Genomic DNA, 8,091 nt, shown 5'->3' on the forward strand with positions numbered 1-8,091 from the left:
AAACTTGTCTCTGACTAGTGTGAAGGAGAATGCATTAACCTGGATGCAGCGATGCTAAGTATTACTGGTTTTCAGGTTTGGTTGCATCTGTAGAATGGATTGCAGTTTTTAATATTTTTGCATTGAATATCTCTGCTCATGTGCAAATAGTCTTGATTATGCACGATAAACATGCCTTGCTGTGGTGGCATTGGAGCCCATAATGAGGATGGCAGAATAGCTTTAACGCCACACTAGGCTAGATATTAATGGAAAAATACACCTGTTTTAGCAGCCTAGATTAAAAAATGGGGTGGTAGTGGAGAAGAACATCCCACCCCTGCTAAGTGAGACCCTGAATGCTTGTCAACTCACAGAAAATAACCACATTTAAAAGCAAAATACAAACAGTAATGTGACTGCTACATTCAGGGAACATTGGTCTCATTAGATCTTTTGCCTTGCTCATCCCGTTGCTATCCGTTGGCATAAAGCAATCAGAGCCTGGTTTAGTAAACATGAGCGCGCTGTGTGCAGTTTACTGATGATACATGAATTCTGGGTTACTTCTTGCTGCCATTTGGAGCTGTCAGCTTGCCAAGTGAGGCTTTGGAGACGGTTAAAAAAATCAGTGATTGAAAGGCTTGCTTGAGTATTTAGCCCTTAAGATGTTGGTATAAAAACATCAGTTGTGGAAGGTGGCATCTTTACACATCCTCAGGCCCTGTATGCAAATCATATACGATCTCATACACTTTCCACCTGTCTGAAAACCATTAGTGCATCGACCAACTGTTTGTCAGAGTTAAAACCAGCCATAAATCTCTGAATTTTCCAAGTAGCCTTGAAGTTTGAGCTTAGTCTTTACACATATTCACACTCACCTCAATTCTAATTTTCCTCAACTCCAGTAACAACATCACCTGCTGCTTTCAAGCTTCTCTTCAAGAAACCACTGTTAATTGTGCCAACTTTCTCTTCTGCAAGAATTGCAAATACCTCAGTCAACTCCCATTATCTGAAAAATGGTTATGATATTTTTTGTTACTCACTGTTGATGGTAATCTGGATTATGAGACTAAGATCTGTGCATCTTTACAACTGCTGGTTGAATCTAGATCATGTTCCTAAAATACAGACCAACCTGACACGTCATCCATCTAATTTAACAGCATACATCCATTATAGGACTTTGGCACCAAAACGTCACAGCGTGTCCTTATTCGAATACTTAACAGAGCTCAAAGAAGACACACAGCTCATCTGTGGTGTCATCAATATTGTTTGTGGAATCGTGCAGCACAGCCCAGTCCTGCAGTCAAAGCATCCCTGAAAGACATGAGGGCTTTGATCCACACTCCTGACCTGCCGCTTCAATGCCTACTCCCTCTGCAGCTGGCTCTCTGTTGCAGACTGATCTCTTGTGCTGTTACTCAAAGCTTTGCATGAATCAAGGGTCATCATGCCTCAGACTTTCAGCTGTGGGGAACGTTCCATGTTGAAAATGTTCATATTAGCTATAGCAAAAAATCCCCCAAATATGGAGTTGCTGAAGGAGTATCAGCAGCCACAGAATACCCCTGAAAAATGTCAAAACACCATTGAACCTACATCCCACAAGTAGAAAGTAAAATATGATTTACTTTGAAGAAGATGTGGCTAATGTGATTTTATGCATGTCTGTGTGGGTCATGTCTTTCACAAGCGGTTTAGGAAATCTCTTTTTAATTGGTTTCAGACTTTCATCTGAGCTGAAAACTACCTGCATGTGCATCAAGGAGCTGTGCTGTGACAATCATCCACATCCTCCTTTATCCTGGGTTTTCTCTATTCCTTGAAGAAACTGGAAAGGGGCACTTGGATCAGGTCAGAACTGTAGCTGAGTTATGCAGCTGCTTTGAATTCTGTCCCTCTTTTGTGCTGTGGCGCTGATGTGTTATTTCATTGATGGCTAGCCTAGCAGAATTATCACCATGGCCAATATGTTGCAGCCAAAAACACCTGCCTCAATATAGAAGAAAAACAAACATGAAACATTTTCCAAAGTTTAATTTTAAAACTGAATTACATTGCGTCACTGCACTGCTTTATATTCAAGTTGCATACATACATTATTTCTTTGTTATTTAAAATGATGATGTTTTATCTTGTAATGCACCTGGTTCTCTATAACTCACCAGCACTATAGAGCTCTGCTGTCATCGTGACAAGCCCTGGGCTGTGTATACAGTTGACAAAGCAATTTTGTCAGAGCTCTTGGGCATGCTATCATCTTGAATCAGTAGCATGCTCTCCCTGAGTGCTAAAACAGTTATGTCTGAGAGGTTGATGGCCAGCCATTGAACTCTGTCCATCCTTGTCAGGGTATCTGCTCTCATCATCAACAGCTGTGTCTCTCTGAGGCTTTGGGCTCACACATTACAAAGATCTTTTTGTAAAAGCAACACAGACCTTACATTTTAACTTCTGACACATCTTTTAGGGCCAAGAGAGATATTTGTGGATGGTATTTTTCTCAAGTCCATCCATTGTTTGCATCAAGTTTGTCAAACTGAGGAATGTGCAATTATATTTCCTGTCATCTCTTTGGAAATCCTTCTCTCCTACACTTCTCAAGTTTATTCTTTTCCAAAGATATGTGTGATTGTGCTGCTCTTCATTGTCTTTTCTTCAAAGAGATTTCTACTCTTATCATGTTCTTTGACGCCATCTGCTGGATCCTCATTAAATTAATTTCACTGAAGGTTCAAAGCCACTTTCCCACTTACTGCACACAACATTACAATATACATCCTACTGTATTTGTGTTTACTTATATTGCAATTACAGACAATAAGCAGCGTAACACTTCCATATGATATTATTTGAGGCAAATTATGTAAATTGTATTCCACAATTAAGTCAAAATCTCAATGTACACCAGTTCTGTGTATATACACAGCATTACTGTACATAGTTGCAGCAGTACTATACAAAAATAACAAAATAACATACAAAAAATAACTCAGCAGAAACAATTTTTTAAAGAGATCAGTCATAGTCATGATTCATCTGGTGTTTTTAAGCTGTTATATCTTTATTGCAACATTCCAGTAAATGTTAAAATGGTTTGCCATATCAAAAAAAAATTACTATTAAGAATGAAAATGTTACTAGTATCTTTTGGAATAGTTACTAGTGACTAATGAATAGGTACTAGTATCTAATATTAGATACTAGTAAATTAGTTACTAGTAACTAATGGAATAGTCACTATTAACAAAAAATTAAGTACTGGTATCTAATCAAATGTTACAAGCAAAACGGGAATAGTTACAAGTAACCAATGGACTAGTTACTTGTAACAAATAAATAAGTACTAGTACCTTTTAAATAGTGACTAGTAAGTTTTAAAAACTAAATGTTTAAAGGGTTTTGTATTGATTTTACATTTTAATATTTTTGCCTGACGACAAGTGTGGAAAACAAGCCCAGGCTATAAATGCTGTAGTATGTGCCATTAGTTCATGCTGTGTACCTGTCCCTATAAAAATAAAAATTATATAAAAATAATAACAATATATACATATATTGTCAAATGCATTTTAAGAAATGTAAATTTGGTGTTTACATAGAAATACAATGCAGTTGGAAAAGGTTTGTGATACATTTTACATATAAAAATGCATTTGAAATAAATATTATATTTATATTTATTTTTAATAAGATTTGATAACAATTACAAAACATCTTTTATGTATGTAAGAATTGCTGCTCGTTGCAGTTAAATTTATATTCATTTTATATTTTTAAAACACCTTGAATATATTTTTATTCCATAGAAATATCTATCACGTGTTAGTGACTCTAGTGTACACTGTCACCCATTGTATTTTTACTAAAGCCTCTACTGTAATGTTCCGTGGTATCGTGTAGGTTTCCGTGTAAAACTAACCACAGGGCAGCAGGTGTTTTTGAAGGCGGCTGACATGGCCCCGAGCCAGGTCAAGATGCAGACTGAAGAAAGCCAATGCTATGAATGTTTTTCATTATTCAGGAGGACATGAGCAGGGTGGCTGCTGGGGGCGGAGTCTGTCTCTGCAGAGCTGATGGAGGGAGACCGAGAGGGAGAAGGAGTGCATCAAACCCTAACAAGTGGATCGCCTGGAGGGACGCTGAGGCCGAAACTCGCTTCACAAGTGGAGATGGAGTAAACAAAATAAGCGCACCTGCTGTAGACGAAGGTATTTCATCATAGTTTTTGAATGCTGGCAAGTCTGCCACTGTAGTTTCTGCTTTTTCTGCAGTTCATCTTTAGGCACTGTAGCCTAACTGTAGGCAAGCTGGAAAAAGACTGAGCCTAATTTAGTTTTCTTTCTTTTCCTCTCTGGTTTTTCAATAACACGAGGCCTTTCATAACCCTGAATCGTTGTAAGTGCTCTAAATTGGAGTTGGCCGTTAAAGTCTTGTTAAATTGCGTTTTTAGGGTTTGAAACCGAACAATAATGAGTCTTATCTATTTTGAAGGTAAGTTCAAACACTGAGGGGGAAATGTCGCCAAGTTTAGTTTAGCCATCTTTTTCTAAAAGAAAACACAACGTCCGTTCATCTTAAAGCAATTTGTTCCAAAATCCATTTGTGTGAAGCCTGCTATATAAAAAAGAAAGTTACAGCGAGGTTAATCTTTAAGCAGAAAGTGTCTTACTGCATGCTGTAAAGATTAACCGTTTTCTATTAGTTAAATGTTCGTAAAAGTCAGCAGAGGGCGATGTGTTGCGCTTTGGAAAGAAAATCCAAGTTGATTCAAATGTAGCTAATTGCCTTAAAATGCACTTTCGACTAGCAACCCCTTAAATTCAGATTCCTTAAGCTGGAAAAAAAGGATGTGAAACTAAATTAGTAAGAAAAAGTACACATTTTATTACAGACAATTCTAGTTGAGCAGATTGCTAAAAAACTTAAAACCCTATCACAAGGTGTTTTGGGAAGTTGTCATGGAGGCCCTTTTCAAACTCCACCAGGCAAGTCAGAGCCTTTCTGCATGGGATTTGTTCTTGGTCTTTTCCCCCAAACCAAAGACAGCAGGTCACATAAATAGGGAATTTTCCCTATCATGTATATGTATGAGTTAAAATCCCTACTGTAACTGTAATTTATGTGTTAGCCCCATAGACTGTAAATTATATATGCTCTATGGTTAGCCCTGGCAAAGACTGCCTATCCAGGATGCATAACCTGATGCATGCTGGGATAGACTCCAGCCCCTTGGCGATCCTTGATGGGTGTTTGGATGGTGCTTAGTTTTCCTTTTTCTGTTTTTGCAGCAACATTTTGCAATAGAAGTCTGTGTTTGTTCTCTGAAGTCTGAATCAACATCTCAAAGGGACAGATGGAATCCCCTGAAAGAAAAGCATAAAAACAAGAGGTAGACATAACACAGTGGTTACATTTTTGACAGTATGGCAAACATAAATTCTGCCCATAATTGAGATTATCCAAAATATTTCTGGCATTGTCTCCTTTCCATTAGAATGAATTCTTTTCTGCACTTCAGAATAGCATGGCACAAAAAGATCAAGCAGTGCTCTCTACCTTGGATGTATTGCATTAGCAAGTCAGTCAGTTTAAAGAAAGGTGTCTATTTATGTCTCTATAGATCCATCATCACAACAATGTCACATTGTCAGTTTTATTTGCATGAGGAGAGTCTTTCACTCTGACTTGCAGATATAAAAATGAGGATTTTCCAACTTTTTTTCCAACAGATTTAGTTGGCAGTGTTATTTTGTTTGGTACTGTTTCTGCAAAACAAACAAATGTATTTGTGCAGAAGTGCTTTATAAATAATATTGATTTGAACTGACGTAACAGTATTGTCATTCTGGTAAAAAATATTTATATATGTGACAAAAATGTCTTTCACAGAAAGCCTTTTTCAAACTTTGCTTTGAAATTAATAAGATCACTGTCAATACTGATATAATATTGTAAAATGAGACAAATAATCCTTTTTATAGGTTCATGTGATCAAAGATGTTTTCTTTAAGCTGGCAAGTAGGGTAATCAATAAAAACAAAGGCCTCCCCCTTGCATAAAAAATTAGTCCTACTAGAAATATATTTTTAAAGACAGTTTCAAATTGAACTGGCACTAGGATTATAGAGGTTTCTTGACAGAACAGTACTTTTAGAGATGATTTATAGATGAGTCTGTTGATGGAATGAAGAGTTTAAAAACTCAGCTTAGCGTGTCTTTTTTCTTTAGTGCTTCCCCTGACCAAAAGATTTTCCTAGTGGACTGATAGTCGCTAGTTCAAGCCATTAGTCGACTAGTCATTGCACTTTTATATTAATTTAATTATTTAAATATATATTTTGGGAGAATCAGAAAATATAAGTAAAATATAAGGTATAAGTTCCATGGCTTAGAAAGAATGCTACAAGTAGCATTGTTAACTTTATGCTACTTTACAGAGAAATACAAAACCGTAATAATGAGCCTTTAAAAAATACAAATTTTACAAGCACACTGGCATCGTCGTGAGGAGATGGGTAGGCCAATGAAAGTGTGAAAACTCCAATTAAGACTCTTCTCATGGAGTAGCGGTTTGGTTGACTATTAAGGGGTAGCCCTACCTTCCTTTTTGATATTTATAATTTCTTTCGAATTACTCAGATAAACCCCAGTGCGCCTGGCAAAAAAGACTTTTAAAGCCAATTATTAAAATGCAAGCCAATGCGCACATTAGGAAAATGCTCATATATCCATCAGAAACAATAAATAAGTGATTTCTTCCCCCAAAAGCGAGGCAATCCTATTGATGCACAATGCATAAGAACATAATCACCTCACTGTAATTGGATATGCATGCTGTTCACCTGACTTGGTCTCTTTTTTTTTTTCTCAGAGGTCACAGTGGCTGCATGTGTTCAGTATGAAGCCACTCCCTCTCCAGGTTGATAATAGGCAGGCAGAGCAGGGAACAGGTGCAGCCATTGAATGGTCCTTATGTGTATAGATCCAACCCAGATCCAGAACTGTGAACTGTGGAGAACAGGTGACATGTTAAATAATTCACTGTGGATGCTGGCTTTCTGTTTGGTTTTTCCTTACCTATTATGTAAAATGTGGAGATGGTTGAGTGAAATGGCCAAGATCATGCATGTCTGACCTGTAAAAGTTGTACAAGGTTTTAACAGCTGTAAAAGCCCGACAGCCTTGATCCTATGCAGTATTAAGTTGTCGTTATGCAAATTCCTTCCTCTTAGCATTCAAGAGATTTGTAAATGTTTAAACAGCGCTCTGTAGCTTCATGTTGCTTCTTCCCTGAGTGTCTAGAGTAAACAGTTAAGTGAAATGCATTTCAGGGGCACAATCACTTACACTTAAAGTTTTTAAGTGTGTTACGTAATAGTCGTCTGTATCCAGCATCAGTTCCCACAGTGCACTGTGTGTTTGTCTACTTGTTGCATGAGTTTGCTGTTCAAGAGTCCATGAGCATAGCTGGAAATAACCTTCAGCTGGTTTGTGCTAACATTAGGGCCTGATATCTATCAATTATTCATCATGTTCTGGTCTGCCTGTGCAAATCTAAATGTGTCTCACCATGGAAACAGCCTTCTGTCTCCGCTGGAGGGTGTTGGTTTCAGCGGCCGTGCTGACTATAACCTCGTTTCTCAGTCCAGGCAGGCCTGCTCTGCTCCAGATTCTGACGCATGCGATGAAAAAGACCCGGGACAGTTTCACAGTGTGTAGTAAATTTGATTTGAATTTCAGTCAACTGACAAAAGTTTATATAGAAGTTATAATGGTGATAAAGCTTAATTTATTAGCAGATTTTTTTTTTGGTCTACATTGTTTACTACTTTGTTGATTATTGAGTTGCTCGTGTTGAATTTTGTCTTCAGTATTCTTGGACATGCAGTACAGTCTAAGTTGTAGTCCATAAGGTCTAGAGGCTGTATCTATTTTATAGATTGTAATAAATGTGTAAGTTGCTATCATATCATAATCATTGTCACATTATATTATGCATTAAATCCTGTTAATGTAGCACAAACAATCCATAATTGGGAGGTAAGTTTTTACACAAAAGCCAGACTGTTCTCTCAAAGTGTAGGGTTCTTGTTGTTT

General features: G+C 37.3%; 1 long non-coding RNA gene across 1 annotated transcript; it reads left to right on the top strand.

Moving 5' to 3' along the window:
* Positions 1 to 4,090: 4,090 nt before the first annotated feature.
* Positions 4,091 to 7,758, top strand: LOC123985756. Its single transcript, XR_006828736.1, has 3 exons — positions 4,091 to 4,202; positions 5,283 to 5,383; positions 6,866 to 7,758. It is a non-coding gene; the product is annotated as an uncharacterized LOC123985756 (long non-coding RNA).
* Positions 7,759 to 8,091: the final 333 nt, after the last annotated feature.

Source organism: Micropterus dolomieu, linkage group LG17 (assembly GCF_021292245.1).
Source record: "Micropterus dolomieu isolate WLL.071019.BEF.003 ecotype Adirondacks linkage group LG17, ASM2129224v1, whole genome shotgun sequence".
Lineage (NCBI taxonomy): Eukaryota > Metazoa > Chordata > Actinopteri > Centrarchiformes > Centrarchidae > Micropterus > Micropterus dolomieu.